Source organism: Macaca nemestrina, chromosome 9, assembly GCF_043159975.1.
Source record: "Macaca nemestrina isolate mMacNem1 chromosome 9, mMacNem.hap1, whole genome shotgun sequence".
Taxonomy (NCBI): Eukaryota; Metazoa; Chordata; class Mammalia; order Primates; family Cercopithecidae; genus Macaca; species Macaca nemestrina.
In genome coordinates this window covers 56,756,082-56,780,883 of record NC_092133.1, presented here as the reverse complement: position 1 = coordinate 56,780,883, position 24,802 = coordinate 56,756,082, and the positions used below count along the sequence as shown (strand labels likewise).

Genomic DNA, 24,802 nt, shown 5'->3' with positions numbered 1-24,802 from the left:
TTTATAAATTAAGTATTTTCTTAATTCTAAGGAAAAGGAAGTCATATTGTGTTTATGTACTAAGGTAAGCCTTGTGTTTTGCTTATATACATATAATCTTATCTAGACTTATGGCTTTTGTGGTTCTTAAAAGCTGTGCCAATCTCTCTTATTTTTATTCTCCTGACCCAAATGTTTGGAAACCTTGCCCACTAAATTGTTTCTTAAATAATCATTTGTTTTTCCCCTTTTTCCTATGTTAAAGCCAATACAACAGTCAGCATATGATATCCTATTTTACTAAGCTGACAATTTAATCTCACAAAAACCTTATCAATGTATTTTCTTGTTGGATTCAGCAACCTTAATAAATTTTAAAATTCAATTTCTCTTATGGTTTTGAAATATTCAAGCTAACTCTTAGAGCTTTTATCATTGCCTTTGTGTACATGGAATGTAAGAAAATTATTCTAAAGTTACCGTGCCTTTTTTTCAGTCTGTGCTTTATATCATTTGTTCTCCATCTGTGAGGGTAAAATCACCAGCTTACAGATAACGGCCTCATTTCCATTTCTTCCCTAACTTAGTGTGGCAAAGTACTGTTAGTAAGTAGGGCAGTCTGAGCGGATTTGGGCAGCTGGGATGGAATTTGGACTTCTGTGACAAAGGACCAGTAGAAGTCTAGCAGGATCTAGCATTTGAAAGGAGTATCATGTAAGGAAAAGCTAGCAGTGTGGTGATGGTTTTTCTTTTTTTTTCTTTTCTTTCTTTCTTTTTTTTTTTTTTTTTTTTGGTAGTTGAGAAAGGATTAGTTTGGGGTTCAGTCTCGAGGTGAGGTTTTGAAAAACAGCTTGGAATTTGAGAGTCTCTGGAGATCAAACTTAACGCTTCAGTGAAAAAGCCAGTGCTTTTGTCGTTCATAAATAATTTTAAACCTTCCATAACTATTTGCACATCTAAGGAGTTCAGATATGTCCAGTATACTTATTTCTTGGGAAACTAGAATGGTAAGGTTGCAACCTTGTAAGCTGCTTATTTGAGTAGGAAAACTGAATGACTTACTTAAAATCAGTTTTTTTTTTTAAGTTTTATCTCTGCAGCCTCTAAACCAAAGATTTTTCTTTTGATAAATGTTAAACTTTTAAATGACATAATATATTGTAAGACTAATATCTCTGGGCAGTAGCATGTACTGATTTAAATCTAGAAAAAAGTAATATGTTCTTAACACCGTATAACTATAAATACATATAGTTCTTTTTCTGGTCTTACTTCCTTCTCCAGTTGACTGCCTCACAGTCAATGTGTCTCACTAAATTGTGGTCAGTCAGTTCTTTGAAAGAACACAATGATTAGAATATTGCTGTTTCTTTGATCTAGGTTATTTATGAACACTGCTGATGTTCTTTCTCTGAACTGTAACTGTACCATTCCACTCAAGGGCACCTGGTCTTGGCCACCCTCTGCTCCGGGAACCTGTTCTCAGGTATGAGCAGACCTCATAAACAAAATCACTTAACCCTCAGATTCTTAAAAAAAGTTTTAAAATGGATACATAATAATTGTACATATGTGATACATGTGGTATTTTGATACAGACATAGAATATGTGGTGCTCAAGTCCGGCTGTTTAGGATATCCATCAACACAAGCATTTATCATTTCTTTGTATTGGGAACATTTCAAGTCTTCTCTTTTAGCTGTTTTGAAATATAAAATAAATTATTGTTAACTGTAGTTACTCTACTGTGCTAAAGAACACTAGCACGTATCCTTCTAACTGTATATTTGAACCCGTTAACCAACCTCTCTTCATTCTCCTTACCCCATGCTTTTGAATGAATAAGGAATCACTTTGCTTCTGTCCTTTCATCATAGTTAAGCATCTTTAGTTCCCAATATTTTGTACCCCCTCTAGTTATTGCTTTTCAACATGACATTGAAGGAATCATGATGATTAATGATCCTTAATGAGTCCTATGACTATATTTTACTCTGAGATTTGAAATGTATTTATGTTAGTGTTTTATAATTGATGAGTCTTATTATTATTATTATTATTCGAGACGGAGTTTTGTTCTTATTGCCCAGGCTAGAGTGCAGTGGCACCGTCTCGGCTCACTGCAACCTCCGCCTTCCAGTTTCAAGCGATTCTCCTGCCTCAGTCTCCCAAGTTGCTGGGATTACAGATGCCTGCCACCACACCCAGCTAATTTTTTTTTGTATTTTTAGTAGAGATGGGGTTTCACCATGTTGGTCAGGCTGGTCTCGAACTGCTGACCTCGTGATCCACCTACCTCGGCCTCCCAAAGTGCTGGGATTACAGGCGTGAGGATGAGTATTATTTTTGCTTTAGAAACACAGAAATGGATTCTTCAGCAAATATGACAAATTACTGGTATGTGTCATGACAACAGGTTACTGAAAATCTATTTAACAGACCTTAATTTGTAATTCAATTAGCATATACTTGTAGTGATTTATAGAAAATGTAGAATAATAAGCTTGTATGTAAAATTGATGGTCTAATTCATATTTTAAAATTTAATAGACATATGAACACATATATCCTTTTAAGCCAATTTCTATTAGTTCATTCCTATTGAGAAAAGGTAAAACAGTTTCAAATTACTTGCAAGAATTATCTACTGTTAGTTCAGTAGAGCAAGTAATGGAAATTTTCCTTTTAAAAATTGCAGCATCACATATTTTGCTTTGTTATAGTATTTTCACTTGTTTTATTGGCTGTTTTATGGTGTTCTATCTTAAAATTAAATAAGCCTTACCTTTTGAGGTAGTCATAATTTGTGTAATTTCCAATGTACAGATGAGGTCGAAAAAATGGAATATTCTTATTTTTGAGGTGAGCCTGTATTTAGATATATAAATGGTACAATTTAACTTTTAAGTTACTGTTTTAAATGTAGATTCTTTTTTTTTTTCATTCTCCAATTATCTCAATATTTCAACTTCCTTGTTGGCTGTGTTCTTGAAGACCTGTGGCCCCAGATATGTAGAGAAGTGTGATGGTGAATTGACATTTGCATATCTTTTTGATTTCTTATCACCTTTTGGAACTGAAGTCCATTTGAAATCTGAAGAATGTGATACTGACTCTTTCGAGAAAAATGCACATATTTATAAACAAAATTTAGTGTATGATTCTAGGCATTTTATGAACTCTGGCGCTGTCCTATATGTAGATACTATCCTGGTCTAATTTCAGAAAGTAACCACTCTAATTTAGCATATGTTTCTTGTTTCATTGGAACTTCTTATTTCTACAGGACTTCTTTCCATTCATTCAAAAAATACTTATGAATCATCAGTTTTGTGGATGCATGCTATAGAACTTAGGTACTGAGAGGAAGCCAGGAATTCTCAGAGAAACACAAATCTATACTATCTTTTGCACAAATTTAGAAGACAAATTGTGTGAACTGGAATGGTCACGGGTGTTCTTGCGTATGTTGGGTTGAATTAGGCTTCAGAAAACTGGGAAGATGGGTGGAAGAAGTGACTGATGCTAGTCTGGCTGCAAACATTTAGTGATGACTTCAAACCCTGGAATCCTTTTGTCTTTGAAGGGAGATATCCTAGATCCTTATAGGATATGTATGTAGGCTAGAGCAGTGTTTTTCAAACTTGAGTAATGTACTGACTCCTTTTAAAAGGAAATTATTGTGGCCTGTCAATGCTGACTTAAATTATTTTTATTTAATGTTACTTAAATATGTAAAAACATAAAACTTGACCTGAATGTTCTATGCTTATAACTCTTATGCAACTGTAAAATCCAAAACTGATTTAAAAATTCCACAAACAATGATAATGATATGTTGCTTCAAATAAATTGCCACTTGCAATGCAAATGTGGTGCTGGCCATTATGGCATCAGTTCTTTTGAGGTCAACTTGCCCCTGATACCAGGACTCAAACGTATGGTTTATGGTTTTGTTCTCTTTTTTTTAATTGGCTTACAAATATTTGAAATATTACTACCTCATATCAACTTTACTGTAAACATAAAATAGACACACTGATCAGTTATGAGATGGTCATCCAGATGACTCAGAATATATGTGTTCATTTATTAAAGATTATAATTACTATGGTTATATCAATCAGAACAGTGGTTACCTCTATGGAGTAGATTCACTGCAAAGGGACATACGATGCATTTTGGGGGATAGTCAAAATTTTTAGTATCTTGACTTGTGCATTATTTTCATAGGTACACACATGATATGGTTTGGATGTTTGCCCCTCCACATCTCGTGTTGAAATGTAATTCCCAATGTTGGAGGTGGGGCTGTGTAGGAGGTATTTGGGTCATGAGGGCAGATTCCTCGTGAGTGGCTTGGTGTCCTCCCCATGATAATGAATGAGTTCTTGCTCTGAGTTCACATGAGATCTGGTTGTTTAAAAGAGTGTGGCATCTCCCTCCTCCCTGCTCCCTGTGTCACCATGTGGCATGCCTGTTTCTCCTTTTACCTTCCGCCATGATTGGAAGCTTCCTGAGGCCTCACCAGAAGCAGATACTGGCACCCCGCTTCCTGTTCAGCCTGCAGATCCATAAGCCAAATACACCCCTTTTCTTTATAAATTACTCAGTCTCAGGTATTCCTTTATGCAATGAAATAGATTAATACCACACATTTATAAAAACTCATCAAATTAAACATCGTATTTCACTGTAGTAAAGTTTACCTTAGTAAAGAAAAATAATTATTGGAATGAAGACACAAAATTTAACTTTTTTTTTTTTTTTAAATGCAAGAACTCTCATATGCTGAGAATGAATGTATGGACTTTAGTTTGGGACCCACAATCAAGGAAGGCTACTGAACATTTGTGACTCCAGTAGGCTTTGGCGCAAACTCATGTGCTGTTTTCTGCCCTGGTGAACTGAACTCGACCATATATGAGCAGTGAAGACTCCTTGCGCCTAGCGTGGAGGACACCCTATGTAGTGCGTCTTATGCCACCAAGCACCTTGCACCATGCTGATTTCAACTCAGGCTTCTAATTGGAATATTCCTCTGAATATTCTTCTTTCCCCCATTGTAGCCACCTAGGGGAAGAGAGAGGAGGGTAACTTGAAGAGTACAGAAGGAAGGAGATCCAATAGAGCAGCACTCAAAAGAAGATTAGAGTTTAGTAGATACTTTTGTCCTGAAAATCTTTATTTTTACAGTGAACACTTGTGAGACCTTATTTAAAAACTTGTCTGATGGCCGGGCGCGGTGGCTCACGCCTATAATCCCAGTACTTTGGGAGGCCGAGGTGGGCAGATCACGAGGTCAGGAAATCGAGACCATCCTGCTTAACACGGTGAAACCCTGTCTCTACTCAAAATACAAAAAATTAGCCGGGTGTGGTGGCGGGCGCCTGTAGTCCCAGCTGAGACTGGGAGGCTGAGGCAGGAGAATGGCGTGAACCCAGGAGGCGGAGCTTGCAGCAAGCCGAGATCGCGCCACTGCACTCCAGCCTGGGCAACACAGCCAGACTCTGTCTCAAAAAAAAAAAAAAAAACAAAAAAAAAAAAACAAAAAAAACTTGTCTGAAGAGATGTAAGAATTAAAGTTAGATCTCTAATCCTATGAGTTATTTCCTATTCTGTAGTTTTTCCAGCTTGTCAAGGAGAAGGAATGGGGCCTTCTAATCTCTCATGAATGTCTTTCCTCTTCTGTGCCTATGAAAAAGAAAAAAAAACAACAAAGTGTTTTTGAGCAAAACATGTTTACAGTAGAAGTTTCTAAATATTCAAGAATTATTAGATCATTCTGTCACATGAACTCTTTTACCTTTTTTAGGTTTTAGATAGATGGTCCTCATCTACATGGAGAGGTGATTTTTTTTTTCTTTTTTACCAAATTTTACAGAAATATTTATTAGTTGTTATATCAGAAAACAAGACAAGTTTTCTTCTCTTAAACAGTGAACAGTGAACACTCATCATACTTCTGTGACCAGAATGTGTGGGAATTTCTCCCTATTAACAACCAATTTTCTGGTGAACAAGTGGGCGTCCTATACTTCAATTAAATTCTGACACTGCTTGTCTCGAGTAGAGTCAGCTTTTCCAGGTTAAGTGCTAGGTCCCACGTGGCTGCCCCTCAGTTCAGACAGCAATCGCCGATAGTAGGTTGTCACCTATGCTTCTGATCAACTGGTTGTAAATCAGGGTTCCTAGGACCCATTCCTTGGGTTTGATTAATTTACTAGGATACCTCCCAGCAGAACTCAGAGAAACACATTTGCTGGTTTATTATATTAATAAAGGATACAGATGAACATTCAGATGGAGAAATACAGAGGGTGAGGTCTTGAAGGGTCCTGAGCACTGGAGCTCCTGTCTTCATAGAGTTGGGATGCACCACCCTCCAGGCACATGAATGTGTTGTCAAGCTGAAAGCTCTCCAAACCCTGTAGTTCAGGGATTTTTATGTAGTTTTTAATCATGTAGACATGATTGCTTATTAACTCAATCTCCAGCCCATTGCCTCTTCCCAAAGGATGGGATGGGGCTGAAAATTCCAAGCTTCTAATCATGGCCTGGTCCTTCTAGCGATCAGACCCCATCTAGGGGCCCTCTAAGAGTCACCTCATTAGAACAGAAGATGTTCCTATCAACAAGGAAATTCCAACGAATTAGGGGCCCTGTGTCAGCAATCGGGGTCAAAGACCCAATATCAAAACGAAAGATGCACCTAGCACCTCTGCTCAGGAAATTACACGGGTTTTAGGAGCTCTGTCCCAGAAATCAGGGTTGGAGACCAAATCTTTTTTATTTATCCCATTGTCATAATTGTCTGTTGTTGAGTAACAAATTACACCAATACTTAGCAGCTTAGAACAATAAGTATTTATTGTATCACACAGTTTCTGTGGGTTAGGAATCCAGGAGCACCTCAGCTAGGGGTTTCTGATTCATGATCTCTCACGAAGTTGGTGCCAAGATGTCAGCTGGTACTGCAAGTGTCTGCATACATGACCCAGAGAAGCTTGTTTGTAAGCCTGGCAAGCCAGTGCTGGTCTTTTGCAGGAGGCTACAGTTTCTTAACACATGGACGTCTTTATAGGGTGCTTGAAAGTCCTCACAATTGGAACTCTGCATTGGGCTGCTTGAGCATTCTCACAACATGGCTGCTGGATTTGCCCCACTATGAGTGGTCCTAGAGAGTAAGATGGAGATTGCAATATCTTATGACTTAACCTCATAAGGCACTCTCCTGCATTTCCACAGTGTCCTGGGCTGGGCTGCATATTGGGGTGCAATAGTGAACAACAGACATACAGACACACATTCCTGGCCTTGCAGCTTGCAGCCCAGCCAGGGGAACACTTACATATGTATGCCCTTATAAGTTCAATAACAAAAAGGAATATTTATAAAGGCAAATGTGCTATGACAAAAACAAAGGAAGTGCTGAATTAGAGTGTAACTGGGAGGACCCTCTTGGATTGAGATACCAGGGAAGGCCTCTGAGAAGAAGTGACCTTTAGACTGAGCCCAGATGGATGAGTAAAAACCAGTCACAGAAGGGCTGGGAGAGGAGAGGGAAGATCCTGTGCAGAGACCTCCAGAAAGGAAAGCACTTGGCCCATTGGAGGAATCCAAAGGAGGCCAAGGTGACTGAAATGTAGTAGAAAAGAGAGGACGGTAAGGGACAGGTGGGGAGGTAAGCAGAGTCAGATCATGCAGAACCTTGTGGATCATGGAGTTGGATTGTTAATACAAATGCAATGGTATGTTTATATTTAGGTTTAGCTGCATGTGACTGAAACCAAAAGGTAGTTTATATAAGATAAGAGTTTATTTCTCTTATGAAAGGAGTCAGGCCGGGCGCGGTGGCTCAAGCCTGTAATCCCAGCACTTTGGGAGGCCGAGGCGGGTGGATCACGAGGTCAGGAGATTGAGACTATCCTGGCCAACATGGTGAAACCCCGTCTCTACTAAAAATACAAAAAACTAGCCGGGCGTGGTGGCGGGCGCCTGTAGTCTCAGCTACTTGGGAGGCTGAGGCGGGAGAATGGCGTGAACCCGGGAGGCGGAGCTTGCAGTGAGCCGAGATCACGCCACTGCACTCCAGCCTGGGAGACACAGCGAGACTCCGTCTCAAAAAAAAAAAAAAAAAGAAAGAAAGGAGTCATGTGGTAGGAAATCCAGGGTAATTTCTGACCCAGGTTCCTATTGATTTACTTATATTTTCAACTATTTTTGGCTTCAGTGACTTTCACCCTGAAAGTTATATTATGTCCTCATATGGCTGCTACAACTTCAGTTGTCACATCTTTGCTGTAGGTCAGAAGAAGAAGGAAAATGTAAAGAGCAAAACAGGGACTTCTCCCAGCTGATTAGTCCCCTTCAGTGGCCTTTAGAAGCGCCGCACAACACTCCCACTTGGAGTCAGTTGACCAGACCTTAGCCACATGCCCTTCTACAATTGCATGGGAGAGAGTGCATTTTATTTTGGATAAAAAGTACCAACTAAATATCATGTCCCTGCTACTTAGTGGAAAGGGAAACTGGGTGTGGGGGCAGGCAGCCAGCAGCCTGTGTCACAAATGGGAAGCCACTGCAGGGGTTAAAGCCAGGCAGTGATCCGGTGCTTTATAAAAGGGGCATTCCAGCTCCTGGTGGAAAATGGTTTACGGAGGGAAAGAGTGGAAGCAGGGAGGTCAGTGAGAAGCCTATTGCAGTAATCCAAAGGTTAGATAATGAGCCTGGGCTAGGTTAGAGGTGGTGGTTTGGAACCGGGTGGATCTGAGATATATAACCCAGTTCAGATCTACAGGTCTTGGTGATAAGTGAGGTGTGAGGAAAGGGGAGGAATCCAGAATGAAATCCAGGTTTCCTGTTTGAGCAATTCTGAGGGTGGTGGTGCAATTTATGGAGATGAGAAAGACTAGCAGGGGAGGGTGGAGGAACTGGCTTAGAGGGAAAATTAGGAGGTCGGTTTTAGGCATGTTAGGGTTGAGAGGTTAGGGTATGGGAGGTGTTGAGTAAACAATTGGATGTACATTCAGGAGTTTGCAGGGAGGTCAGAGCATATTCATTGTATTTGCAGCCATGGGATATTTAAAATCAATTAGGGCTGGGCACAGTGGTTCATGCCTGTAATCCTAGCACTTTGGGAGGCTGAGATGAAAGGATCCCTTGAGCCCTGGAGTTTGAGACCAGCCTGGGCAACATAGCGAGACCCTGTCACCACTAAAAGGAAAGAAAAGTAGCTGGGCATAGTGCCTTGCACCTGTGGTCCCAGCTACTTAAGAGGCTGGGGTGGGAGGATCACTAGAACCTAGGGGGTCAAGGCTACAGTGAGCTGTAGTCACATCACTGCACTCCAGCCTGGGTGACAGAGCAAGGCCCTCTCTCAAAAAAAAAAAAAAAAAAAAAAAAGTAAAATCAACTAGGCCGAGATTATAGAAAGGGAAAGGAAGAGGGCCTGTGGCCTAGTTCCAAGAAATATTTAACATTTCGAGGTTGGATAGAGAAGAAGTCAACCAAAGAAAGTGAGGTGGGGTCAAGGAAAACCAGGAGGTATGTGGTGAGGTAGAAACCTGGCCAGGCAGAGCTTCAGAATGTAGTGTGTGAACTGTCCAAGGCTGCTGAGAGGGAGGCTAAGATATGGTCAGAAAGGCATCTATCAGATCTGGAAACCTGGAGATCACTAGTGATTCCCCAGGGCAGCATTCCAGTGGAGTGGTGAGAATGGAAGCCAGACAAAGGTGGAGTGAAGTGGGATTAGGGACCCAGCAGTATCCAACTGCTGAGTATAGGGTGCAAGCCTCTGAAAGTCAGAGTGTTTCTTAGGGCAGAAAAACCACAATCACCAGTAAGTAGATAATCAGAAGAAGCAGAATGGACCCATAAAATGGGTGTAAGTGGCTGCCAGCTAGAATGCATTTGAAAAATAGCTTTTGGAACAAAAGAAAAGTTTGTCAAGTTATTTAGCACTGCCCTTCTATGCCGACACTTATCAGGAGCAAATGTGATTGTGAAGAGGCTGGTCCACGGCCCTGTCCTGAGTGTAGCTCATAAATACAATCAGTTCAATCCTCAATCCAGTCTGAAAGGAGAAAAACCTGTTTGACACGTGTGTGGAGACAACATAGGTCTGAATTAGCCCCTTTCTCAGAACCTGGAGATCACAGTGAAGAATTGCTGACCCCCACAGCTGCCACAGTGTCAATTCTTGTGTTTGAAGAATTTTTTTTTTTTTTTTTTTTTTTTTTTTGAGACGAAGTCTCACTCTGTCACCCAGGCTGGAGTGCAGTAGCATGATCTTGGCTCACCGCAACCTCCACCTCCTGGGTTCAAGCGATTCTCCTGCCTCAGCCTCCCAAGTAGCTGGGATTACAGGTGCGTGCCACCATGCCCAGCTAATTTTTGCATTGTTAGTAGAGATGAGGTTTCACCATCTTGGCCAGACTGGTCTCGAACTCCTGACCTCGTGATCCACCTGCCTCAGCCTCCCAAAGTGCTGGGATTACAGGCGTGAGCCACCATGCCCGGTCATTTGAAGAATTTTTAAAGAATCTTGGACAAAGCTTTCTGGATGGTAACAAGCTGAGCCTGGCTGATGTGCACCTGCTTGAAACTTCCTCCCACCTCCCTGTGGAAGAGAAAGTCCCTTCTGTTCTCTCTGCATTTCTTCTCTCCAGCAGGAATGAGTAATATCCCTATGAATAAGAAATTCCTGGCACCTGGTAGCAAGAAAAGCCCACCCCCTGATGCCAATGATGTGAAAACAGCCCACCAGATCTTTATATTGTAAAGCTGGTACTTATTTAAAATAACCATGAGCTGGACAACCTCTGTGGATTGCTGTGCCCCTTAAGTACTATAATCAGTGCCACACTGCAGTGGTCCCTGGGCCTATGAATAGCTACTTCCTCAGTAGTTCTTATGTTTCAGGGGCACCTCCTCTACGGAAGATCTTAATTTGCTCATGAGTAACTGGGAGAGAGGGCAGGCCAGATTTAAGTCAGCCCTTCCTCTGATGAGTTATTCCAGCTCCTATGGCTAGTCCATTCTGCCGTGGGGGAGGGTGAGAATTACGTTCCCCTCTGAGTTTCCTCCTCCTTTTCCTTTTTAGAAAGTGAAGTGAGATTATTTGGAATAGGTCAAGAAGCAAGAATGCACATATTAATGCAGTGGTCTTTAAAGTGTGATTCCCCAAGCTAGCATCATCAAAGTCACCTGGGAATGTACTAGAAGTGGATTTTTTAAAAACCCTAATCTAGACTTACTGTATCCAAGCTGAGGGATGGTTCCCAGCAATCTGATCCCAAGCAAGCTAATTAAAATCTTGTTTTTATAACAAGCCTTCCGGGTGATTGTGTTGCAAGCTAAAGATTGAGAAACATTGCTCTAACCAGGAAAGAGAGAGATTCAGGGCCATTCCAGAATAAGGGACACTGAAACAAATTACTGAGGATAGAACTGAGCTGAGGATTGACCGTGTTACACGTCAGTACGAACCTACAGGTTCCGAACCCACTCTGAGGCCCTGGAGATGTCCCATGTACTCACTGGAAAGGAGTGGAGGAAATGGAGACAGCTTGAGTAAGACAAGTTAGATTACAAAGGGAACAAAAAAAATGACAAGGTTGTAAAGTATAAAAATATGCGTTAGAAATATTTCCAGAAGATTATCTAGCTTCCTATATCTACGACGACTTTGATGTCTCTTTAGAGAAGGACAGTTGTAATTTTTATGATTTTTTATATCATTTGGCTTCTTTTTTTGATAAACAATGGTAAGAATCATTGTGTTCAGCAAAACTTGTTTTTAATATGTTAATCTTTCATTTCAATGTCTATAACACATTTTTGGTTTTCTTTATTTGTAGTTAAGAACATTCCTTTTTGGTTCTTTAGACTTTTAAGAGTGGGCCTTTCTACATCCTCCTAGTAGGAAATGGGGGATTCTTTTATATCTCTAAAACCTGGCTTATCTCTGGAATGGGGAGGCTCTTATTCTTTTCTATAATATAATATAATATAATATAATATAATATAATATAATATAATATAATACGTTTTACCACAGGAAAAAAACTAAGAAGAAATTGGTATGTGTGCCAGATTTAGCAAATAAAAATACAGATTGCATAATGAAATTCAAATCTCAAACAATTGTTTTTGCAATAGTGTAAGTGTACTCCCTGCAGTATTTGGGACATACTTATGTGAAGAATTCATTTTTCACCTGATATTTAATTTTAACAGGCATCCTCTATTTTATCTGGCAGCTCCAAATTGGTAGTAACTCTAAAATTAAAACATCTAAGCATTACAGTCTTTCAAAATTGTTCCAGCTATTATTAACTAAAAGATTTAAGAGAAGAGTTATCGTCTTGGATAAGACTGGCCGTGGAGTATGTGCAGTTTTAGGTGCCCTGAAGGAAATGCCACCTTTTTCCTTCCTTCTCCAGAAATCACACTGGAATTCAGTGAATGAGAGTGATAGACTTATAGAGATAATCTTGAAGATAGTCTACTTTTTCTTACAATATAATTTTTCTATAGGTAATATATGCACACCTCTTTTTTTTCTCTCTTTTAAATTTTCTACAACCTATTAATATATTTTTAAGAACTGTGTTCAAATACAAGTAAAAGTCACCATCTTAACTATTTTGAGGTGTACAGTTCAGAGGCACTAAGTACATTCACACGGTTGTGCAAACACTCATCTCCAGAACTCTTTTCCTGTTGCAAGTGGGTGTTATTCTGATTTAATGACTATAGTTCTGTACTCATTACACAACAACTTCCATTCCCCTATGCCCCCTCCCCTCCCAGCCCCTGGCAACCTCATCTACTTTCTGTCTTTGTGAATTTCACTACTCTAGCTAATTCATATAAGTGGAGTCATTCAGTATTTCTCTGTTTGTGACTGGCTTACTTCACTTTGCATAATGTCATTAAGGTTCATCCATGTTGTAGCATGTGTCACCATTTCTTTTCTTTTTAAGGCTGAATAATATTCCATTCCACATTTTATTTATCCATTCATCTATTGATGCATACTTGGGTTGCTAATACTTTTGGCTATTTTGAGTAATTCTCTTATGAACATAGGTGTAAAAATATCTCTTTGAGATCCTGCTTTCAATTTTTTGGGGTCTATACCCAAAGTGAAATTGTTGGATAATATGGTAATTCTATGTTTAATTTTTTGAGGTACCTCCATACTGTTTTCCATAGCAGCTGTACCATTTTACATTTCAACCAATAGTACATACATGTTCTAATTTCTCCACATCTTCACCAACACTTGTTAATTTGTGTTTATTTCCAGTAGCCATCCTAACGAATGTGAGGTGGAATCTTCTAATATTTAAAGAATAAGTCACCGAAAAATGTAATACTTCATTATTGGTAATATTATTTGATTCAAGTACATGGCTATGATGTTACATGGTGGTTGAGAACTGCTATTTTATTCTATGATGCTAGGTTTGCAGAAATTACACTGGGATTAGGATGGAGAAACTGGATAACTTTAACAAAATATCTCAAGATACACTTAATAGAATAGAATTTATTTTTCATAAAGTCCCAGAATATCAACTGTATTCATATTAAAACAAATACTGAAGACACAGTCCATGTTTGAGTTTAAGTGAATATGTTTTGTCTAGAATACCACCCTTCTCCCCATGACAATGTGGTAGCCTCAAGAGCAGGATTTATGTGTCAAAGCATTTGTTCAGCCTGTATTTCATGAGCATCTGCTACATGCCAGGCAACACATTTGTTGTTGAGGACACAAAGAAGAATCAGCACATTTAGATTTTGTTCAGTGCTTATCAGGCACAGTGACGAGCAGGTTTTATCATCTTAGAAAAAACTCTTTGAATATAACTGCATTTTGATATTTTTGGTCTTTTGTTCTATTCTCTGGTAGTTCAAACAAAATGAGAGTGGACAATATTACCCCTGTATATTTTTAAAATAGTAATATACTTAAAAATACATTTTTTTACAGTGTTTTGTGCCCTCAGTGTTCCTCAAGAAGATATTGTTCTCATTTTATTGATGAGAAGGCAGAGGCTTCACATTGTTAAGCGACTTCTACAGGGTTCTAATCTGATTACCTAATGGGGCTGGGAAACAGCTGAGTCATTATAGGCAACATTCTCATTCTTTCCTCTGAGGCATGCTGGCCATTCTGGATAGGAAGTACTTTCTGTGTTCCAACTTTGTAACATGATCCTGTAAAAATTTATAATTGATTCTATGGTTTAAGGCTTATTCTTTCTAAACTAAGTTGCGTATTGGATATAAAAGCAATTTAAATTCCTCACATTTTACTCCTCTTATATTCTTGTTAATCGACATTTAGCATCTATCTATGCATTTGAAAATATTTCAACTTCATTCAGAACTAATTATTACTTTGTGATTTAATTGAGTATTATCATATATGACATGAAGCAAATATCTATGCAATACCTTCTGAAAGTAATTGATCAGTACCTTATTTAATGGAGGTCATTGTTAGAATTTTGAATTTTATGCTTTTAAATGGATCTTGGGGTCAATTCTTTTTTAGATTTTATTTCTGCCTTAACTCATGAGCCTTCTGCTAACCATTTTGTCCTGCAGTGGTTTCTTTTGAGCTAATTTATTCTGGTTTCTCTGTGCTTTGAGAATTTCAATGGCTAACTTTGTGTGAAACAAGCTTACAGTAGGACCATCTGGTGTATCAAGGTGACCGATTCTCAACTCATTTGATTAAATGTTTCTTTCTGTAGTGTTCTCTGCTATCTTTGTACACACAGATAAAGATATCTTTATCTGGTGTAATATTTTGTGTCTCAGATTTAAGACAAGGTCATTGCTTCTCAATTTTTGTCTCCTTATTTCACAGAATGTGATAACTATTATTTCATGTACAATTATAAAATTATCCCATAATAAAATCTCTTTTACACTTTGCCCTAACTTGACAGTATTAGTACCAGAAATTTGACACTAAGTTCTTCTTTATTCATCCAAACCACCTAGAAATTCTTGCAAGTGCTGGATCGGATTTTAAGCTGAGTTCCTATCAGGGTTCGTGCTGTCTCATGTGTCTTCTTTCTGCTTTGCACCCTGACAGCGCGATGGGAAGCTGAGTGGGTGGGTAAACGGTAGACTGCATTTATGTTCACAGGAAGGCTGTTTGTTTTGCCTTCTGAGACAGGCAGGATGCAATAAGAGGAAGAGTGCTACATGATTAGGCAGATGAGATGCATTTGATTTTTAGTAAGCCCTTTCATCTGTCTCATTTCATTTCTTATTTAAAATATTAGGATCTGCTCTGCTCTAACTACCTCACTGCTTATTGTTGCAAGAATAAACAAGGTACAATTTGTGGAAGTTTATTGTAAATTCAAAAGCTTTATACAGAAATACTCTTGTATGTATTAATTTGGAGAAATAAGTTAATGTGCTACCTACTAAAGATGAAAGAATTAAAGTAATTTACTTTAAATAGTACTTTTACAGTTTCAAAGTGCCTTTACATGTAAGTCTCATTTGACTATTTTAACACCATTGTGAAGGTAGGAGGAAATGCTATTATCAGACGTATTCTGTGAATAAGAAAAGTCGGTTTTGGTGCTGTGACTGAAGTCACAGGAACGGAGTCTAAGGGTTGAGACCCTGGGGCTACCCTCCAGGCCTGGACCACTGTCACTACCTCTGCTTTCCCTTCATGCTCTTGAGCAGGCGTAAGGAAGTCATAGTCCTGGACAGAGCTGACCCACTGTGGTTTCATGTTATCTCCTTTCAGGTGAGCCTTGTAACACTGGTCAAGGTAGAGCTGCTTGTGTGGAAACAAGAGACGAGGGGCTTGGGGACCCTTTCTATTAGCCAGTAGTTTCCACCAGGAGCCTTCTCAGTGGAATCTGCCTCTGCCTTCTCCCTATGACCACTGTATAAAAATCAGTAGCCCTTTCCCTACAAAATGCTTGTACCAGCCTCTTGAACCAGGATTTCAAACCTCCTGGTGGCCAAGAATGTATAATAGGAAGTGCTTTAATGGCAGCAATCTGATGGGGGAACGTGTGCTATTTGCATAGCTAGCACGTTATTCTTCTGTGAATTGCTCATTTTGAGAGACTGATTTTGTGAGGGGAGTTCATGGAGGAGAAGAGACTTGGTATTACCATGGACTCTTATGTTGTTTGACTCATTTCCCCAAGTAGTTTGTTCTTCAGGACTTTTGAAGGACCTTATGTAAGGCTTATTTGTATAGCTCATGAGGTCTTACACAAGTGTTCCGTAAATATCCCAGTAACCAAATGAATAAAACATAAAGTCCTGGAATAGTTTAATTGTTTATCTTAAAGGCCAGTTTAATAGCAGACTGTACTCTTAATGTATTCATCCATTCAACGGATATCTTTTGAGCACCAACGACATGCCAGCCCTGGCTCTAGATTCTCAGGATAATGTAGTGAGCAAAAGAGGCTCCTGTCCTCTTGAAGCTTGTGTTTATGTTTTGGAGTATGAAACATAGATAGAAACATTTGCTGGGGATTGATAATGGTATTTGTTCTAATTAAAACTTGCTTAAGAAAACGGTCAGTATATTTTATATGTTTATTTTAATAAATGATTCAGATTATATGTTTTAAAGTGACAGACAATAATGAATGTGTGTAGACATATATACACATATTTAGCAGTAGGTTAGATTGTTAGGATTTGGTTCTAACAAATCCTAGGATTGTTAAGGATTTGGCTCTAGAGATCATATAGCTATTATTTTTGTTGATTTTCCCCAGAATTTTGTTGTAGAAAGATTAGTAAAGAATTAGTTGAATTCATATCTAATTTCCATGTTATACATTTATCTTTTTTATTTTTTAGTACTTAACAAAAATATCCATCAGATATGAAGTAGGCACATACTGTGTTTCAGATCACAGTGTATCAGTGGGCCAGTTGAAAACATTTTTGCATTTTCTTCTCATTGCAGGACAATCCCACAATTATAACTGGCTAGACATGGCACTTTTTCATCCTTTATTTCTCTTTTTCCAAAATAAACTCAAAAAGGACCAATAGTAGTCATAGATAAAAAGTGTATACAATTTTTCATAATTTGTCTATAATGTATATTCTTTTTTATATATATTCTATCAGATCTAATTTAAAAAATCTCATCGAATTGATTTAAAATAGTCTTTTAGCCTTGATTCCTACTCTTGACAGCCTGGTAGTACAGCAGCTTAGAGCTAAAACTGGAACCAGACGATCTGGTTCAAATCCCAGTCTGGCTTTGTTTGGGGAACGAAAGTGCATACTGGTGTTTGAGTCAGCTCAAAAAAGTTTAACTTTGAGGAAGTAGTAATGCTTTTGTAGCCCAACAGAGCCAGATGGAAGATGAGGGTGCTCAAGGCCTCCCAGTGGGTGGCCGGCATCTTTCCTGTTGATGCCAGTTTCAGATGCTTTTTCTTGCAGGTACACCTGGAAACAAAATGTTTGCCATTCATCTGTGCAACGGCTGCTTGAGACTTTTAAGTCTGCAAGGTCGTGTACAGTGAGCAGGTCATCACTGTGCTGGGAGCTTAAAATCCAAAGTAAAGAGACAATAGAAAAAGATAAAATATAGGATAAAAATTAGTGGAATCTTCCTGGAGTCAGTTGATATCCGTAAACAAAGCTGTGGAATACACAGGTGAAAACAATGAAGTTTTTATAGGCTAAAGAAAAGGAAACTAGAAGGGCAAATGATTAGGCCCTTTTAATCTGTATGTCTGGGCATGGTGCCTTTTATGAGTTGGAAGGACTCCCCGAAGAGCATTACCTGGTAGAGGGAAAAAGAAATGGCTAGAATTTACAGTAGTTTTATTTCTGGCTCTCATTCTTTCACTTTCTAAGAAACAATTTCTTTAGTTTTATGATTACGAATTAGAAGTATAAATATACTATTTTTGTAATATTTTCATATATGTTTATATGTAATTGTGACAAGTATACATAAAACTGTAACCTAGACACTGGTTATGGTTCCATCATTGACAGTGTTTGAAACAAAACAAAACAAAACAAAACAAAACAAAACAAAACGCTTCCTCTCCTTGCTCTACCCCTAGCCCCATTACTTCTTCCTCTATATTTTATTTTTCACATTGCCACCAGAGTCATCTTTCTGATCATTTTACTTACCTGCTTAGAAACTTTTCTTGGTGGTTCCATAGTTTTTAGAGAACTAAGCCTGAACTTCTTGATATACTTTCCAAGTTGATTGGTTGTACATTATGTGTTATGTCTTATAGATGTGGGGTGTGTGTGTGTGTGTGTGTGTGTGTGTGTGTGTGTGTGTATTTAAAACTCTGAGAGGTTTGCTCCTTTTTTTCTCAAGGCTTTAGGCAAGATCAGTTATTGATTCCTGAGATGACTGTTACAGAGTCACACTGTTGAGCTCATACTGTGTTATTGGCCTCTAATGCTCCCCCATCCTATCCCTACTTCTCTGTCTAGGAGAATCATCTTACTTCTGCTTTAGGGACCAACTTAAATGCCAACTCTTCCAGGAATCCTTCCAGCTTCTACCCCAGAGAACTATTAATATTTTTCCCTATTCCATCACATTTCTGCCATAATCCTCAGAGGAACCCAACACAACCCAGCGTTGTTATATTATCCCACTAGACCTGCAAAAAAACAAGAACATTTGACCTATATTCAGGAAAAAGTTTTCAGGTAGAAGGAAATGACAACAGGGGCAACTTAGATCCAGAGGAAAAAAATGAAGAGCACCAGAAATGATAAGTATATGCATAAATACAACTATGATTACTATTACAACAATAATTATGACTTGAGAGGTGTTTTACTTAGTGGTAAGTATGACAGTATCTCACCTGATTGAGGGGAGAGATGCTGCTATTTGAAGCCTCTCTGCATCCGTAGTGCCTAGAGCAGTGCCACACACGTTAACTTTGCAGTAAATATTTGACATATTCATGCAGAGGTATGTATATTCAAGAAATATAGGAGCTTCAGTGAATAGGACGGTGAATAAAAGAGGGTTCTTATTTTGACACAGCTCAAAATTTATTATACAAACAATTGTCTAATCAGAAAAATGGGTGCCACCAGAAAGCCATAATCCCTGAGTCCGGGGAGTTCACAAGGAGAAATATACTTATGTACCTTCATATATACCTATCTGCCTACTTACCTACCTGCTTTTCTATCTGGATAGCAAAATCAATCTCTAATATTACCAAATTTTAAGAACAGGTAGATTAGTGATCAAATTAGTAGAGTAGGAACAAATCCTAAAAGCTTGCAGAGAATATTTGATAATATTTTATCTTATTTGTTTCAAAGTCTCATAGATATAAAGGATGCCCATTATCAGATTCCTTTGTACCCCTTGTCCCATTTTTTAAGCTTTCTAGATCTTAATTTGCCTTTGTGTAGAAGGCAGCCAATTGACTTTTCCTACTTGCATTTTTTCCCCACAGATTTTAAATTTACAACAATGTGCCTTAAAGCAAGGGGCAGTCTTTTCCTTAATCACTTTAATGATTATTGTATCTTATAAAAATTTATGATAAAGTAAGGATACACTCTTTTATTAAAAATGTTTACATGTACAATGATTATGGTGTTTCAGAAAGGCCAAATAACAATTATGTATCTTTGAGTTTTAAAGTTGTACAACTGCCGACTACTTCTAGCATAAGCAGAGAGGTGATAAGGTCACACAAACTCTCTTGCAGATAACAATGGTAAAAATAGAATAAAGTAATAATTAAAAATAAGAAACTACAATTACAGATACTGGAAAGTGTCACAGAGCAGATAGAAACTAGAAAATAAACTGGAAAAGAGCAAATAGGACTGGAAAAAAGAACTGTGACTGAAGGGGGTCAACATGATGAGTTGTGTCATTCTGACCCAATAGTATCTTTTCCCTGCCATAATTATGTCAAAACTGCAGCTTTGCTGGCTAAAGGTACCAGGGATCAGAAATCAGAGCTGGAAAAAATAGCCACTTTATTAATTCTACTTTTTGTGTCCCAAGAAATCTTTGCGTAACTCAAGATCACAAAGATTTTTTCTTCTAGAAGTTTTATACCTTTAGCTTTTATATTTAGGGTTACAATTCATTTAGAGTTAATTATTTAGCCTGGTATGAGGTAAAGAATGTTGTTAATTTTTTCCCTTACAGATTTCCAACTATTCTAGTAGTATTTGTTGAAAAGTTCCTCCCCTCTCCTCCCGTCTCCTCCCCTCGCCTCCCCTCCCCTCCCCCCTCCCCTCCCCTCCCCTCTTCTCTCCACTCCTCTCCCCTCCCCTTTCCCTCCCTCTCCTCCTGCCTGCCTCTTTTTTCTCTTTTCTTTTTTCCTTTCCTATCCTTTCCTTTCTTTTCCTTTCCTTCCTTTCTCTCTCTTTTCTTTCTCACCCCTTCACTTCTCTCCTCCCCTCCTTCCCTCCCTACCCTTCCCTCTCTACCCTTCCCCTCCCCAATAGGCCAGTCAACTGCCTGTTAGAATGAAAAACCAATAATCTTCAGAGAAATGCAACACAATCCAGAGTTGCCACATGTATTATCCCACTAGACATGCAAAGAAACAAGAACATTTGACCTATACTCAGGAGACAAAACTTAAGTAGAAGGCAAATGATACCAGCTGCAACTTGGATCCATAGGAAAGAATGCAGAGCACCAGAGATGGTGAATATGTGGGTAAATACGAAAGGCTATAACCACTTAAAGCAAAATTATAACTCTATATTATAACTCTGGTTTATAATATATAAATATAACATAAATGATAATAATAGTTCTAAGGATGTGTGTGGGGGCAGGTCAGTAGAAATATACCTTTGCATGTTTCCTATATTTTACCTGGATGAATTCAGTATCAACTATAATTAGAAAAGGGTAAAGATGCATATTTAATTCCTAGAACAACTGCTAAAAAAGTAATGAAGAGATACAGCAGAAAGCAAATAGTGGCAATAAATTGAGTTTTAAAAAGATACTTGATTAATAGAAAACAAGGCAGGAGAAAAGGAATAAAGGAACAAAAAAGATGAGACTTTTTTTTTTTTAAAGGCAAACCTCAATATAGTCACATGGATACTTACATTAAATGTTAACACTCCAATGAAAAGACAAATTGTCAGACTATCTAACAAAAGCAAGGACCAAGTAATGATCTCTACCAAAGATGCATTTTTAATTACACAATGCAATTATATTGGCAGTAAAAGCCTGGAAAATAATACACCATGGAAACAGAAAAAAAAAAAAAAAAAAAAAAAAAAGTTGGAATGGCTATAGACTTCAAGATAAGGAGTAAAATTTGAGTCAATGAGCAACACATAATAAGAAAAGTCAAAATAAGAAAATGTAACCCTTATAAATGTATATGCACCTAGTAACAGAGTTTCACAATATATGAAACTGAAAGGACAAAACTAAAGGAATAAATAGGTATAATCATATAATAGTTGGAGACACTTCTCTTAGTAATGAAGTTTTTTGGATATAATTAAACCCCAAAATCAGTAAGGATATAGAAGATTAGAACAATATTCATAACCATTGTAATATAATTGATATTTATACCACATTACACATAACTACAGAATGCTCTTTATTTTCAAGTGCATATAGAATGTTCCACAAGATAGACCATATACTGGGCCCTAACACAAATTTCAATAGATTTCAGAAGCTTGAGATCTTATAGAATATGTACTCTGGCCACAATAAAATAAAACTAAAATCAACAACAATAAAGTATCTACAAAAGCCCCAAATATGTGGAAATTAAATAACTTTCTTCTAATTAACCATAGGTCAAAGAAGAAATCAAAAAGAAAATTAGGCCAGACATGATGCATACACCTGTAATCCCACTGACTAGGGAGACAGAGGTCTTAGGATCACTTGAGGCCAGACGTTTAAGACCAGCCTGGGCAACATAGCAAGACCTTGTTTCCTATGTGGTTTGGTTGTGTCCCCAACCAAATCTTGTCTTGAATTGTAGTTCCCATAATTCCCATGTGTTGTGGGAGGGACCCAGTGGTAGATAATTGAATCAAGGGGGCAGATCTTTCTCATTCTTTTCTTGAGATAGTGAATAAGTCTCACGAGATCTAATGGTTTTATGAAGAGGAGTTCCCCTGCATAAGCTCTCTCTCTTTGCCTGCTGCCATCCATGTAAGATATGACTTGCTCCTCCTTGCTCTCTGTCATGATTGTGAGGCCTCCCTAGCCATGTGGAACTGTAAGTCCATTAAACCTGTTTCTTTTGTAAATTGCCCAGTCTTGGGTATGTCTTGTCTTCATCAGCAGCATGAAAACAGACTGATACATCTTTTAAAACAAAAAACCAAAAACCACTAACAACAATTAGCCAGCCAAGATGGCATGTGCCTGTAGTCACAGCTACTCAGGAGGCTGAAGCAGGAGGATTTCTGAAGCCCAGGAGATCAAGGCTGCAGTGAGTTTATGATCGCATTACTACACTCCAGTCTGGGCAATGTGAGGGATACCAGACTCAAAGAAAAAAAAAAAGAAATTAGATATTTTGAGTTCAATGATAATAAAAATACAGCATATCAATGTTTGTAAAAAATAAACTGTATAGGGTACAGCTGAAACAGTGCTTACAGAAAAATTTATAGCTTTAAAATGTTTATATTAGAAAAGAAAGACTGCAAAATCATTGATCTAGGCTCATTCATTCACACTTTAGGAAACTAGAAAAGGAAAAACAAAGTAAACCCTAAGCAACTAGAGGGTTGCTTACATTGGAAATTAGTAAAATAGACACAAAGAAAAACAATAGAGGGAAATCAGTGAAACCAAAAGTGGATTGTTTTAAAAGATAGTAGCACTGATGAATCTCTACCTAGACTGATTTAAAAAAACAGAGAGAACACAGATTACCATTTTCACAAAATAAAAAGAAGATACCAGGACAGATACTACAGGCATTAGAAGGACAATACTGGAATATCATTAACAACCACCAATAAATTTAACAACTTAGATGAAATGTACTAATGCTTTGAACCACAGAAATGATCACATCTGACAAACAATGGAAACAGAAAATTTTACTAGACCTACATTTATTTAAAATGTTAAATTTGTTATAAAAACCTTTCCACAAAGAAAACCCCTGGTTAAGATGGTTTCCTAGTGAGTTCTATCAAACAGAATCATGCATTGCTTAATGATACAGACACACATTGAGAAATTCGTCAGGTGATTTTTGTCATTGTGTGAGTATCATAAAGTGTACTTACACAGATGGGATAGTGGACTACACACCTAGGCTATATGGTATAGCCTGTTGCTCCTAAGTTACAAACCCGTGTAGTATGTTACTGTAATGAATACTGTAGGCAATTGTAACACGATGCCAAGTATTTATGTATCTCAACATAGAAAAGATACAGTAAAATATGTGTCTAAAAGGTAAACAGGGGTACACCTGTATAGGACACTTCCCATGAAAGGAGCTTGCAGGACTGGAAGTTGCACTAGGTGAGTCACTGAGTGAATGATAAGTGAATGTGAAGGCCTAGGATATTTCCGTATACTACTCTAGACTTTATGAACACTGTACACTTAGGCTACACTAAATTTATAAAAATATTTTTATTTTTAATAATAAATTAACCTTAGCTTACTGTAAATTTTTTACTTTATAAACCTTTTATTTTTTAAAAACTTTTTGATGTTTGTGTAACACTTAGCTTAAAACACAAATGTATTGTATAAATGTCCAAAAATATTTTTTCTTTGTATCTTTATTCTTGAAACATTTTTCTATTGAAATTTTTTTTTCATTTTATTTTTTCTTTTTAAACTTTTCTGTTAAAAGCCAGACACAAATGCACACATTATCCTAGGCCTATACAGGGTTAGGATCATCAATATTATCATCTTCCACCTCAGCATTTTGTCCTCCTGGAAAGTCTTCAGAGGCAACAGCATGCCTGGAGTTGCTATCTCCTGTGATAACAGTGCCTTCTGGAATACTTCCAGAAGGACCTGCCTGAGGTTCTTTTACAGTTAACCTTTTTTTCTTTTTTCTTTTTTTTATAAGTAGGAGTATGCTCTAAAATGATGATTAAAAAGTGTACTATAGTAAATACATAAAGCAGTAACATAATTGTTTATTATCATTATCAGGTAATATGTACCATATGTAATTATACAATACTTTCATATGACTGTCAGCACAGTAGCTTTGTTTACACCAGTCTTACCACAAACATGTGAGTAAGGTGTTGCACTACGCTGTTATGGCGGCTATGATGTCACCGGGATATAGGAGTTTTTCAGCTCCCTTATAATCTTATGGAATCATAATCATATATGTGGTTTGTCATTGACCAAAATGTCAATGTGCAGTGTATGACTGTATTTAAAAGAGGAATAATAATAAACTTACACAAACTCTTTCAGAAAATAGAGGAAGGAATACTTTTCAATCCATTTTCTAAATTCATAATTGTTTTGATGCTTAAAGCCATTACAAGGAAAAATACTATAAATCAATATCTTTTTTGAACATAGATATAAAAAAACTTCAGAAAATCTTCAGAAACAAGCCCAATAATACATTTTTTGAAGGACAACATGTCATGGTCACGTAGGATTTATTTCAGGAAAGCAAGTTTAACATTCAGAAATCAATGTAATTTACCATAGCAATAATATACAGGAGAAAATGTTTATGATCATCTTAATGGATGAAGAAAATAATATGATATAATTTATTACCATTGATATTCGTAATAAACACTCACAACAGATAAGGAATA

General features: G+C 37.6%; 1 protein-coding gene across 2 annotated transcripts in view; it reads left to right on the top strand.

Annotated features, from left to right (window-relative positions):
• The window catches only part of LOC105466182 (ankyrin 3), a 703,092-nt gene that overhangs the window by 53,403 nt on the left and 624,887 nt on the right, over positions 1–24,802 (top strand). The window lies entirely within an intron of this gene.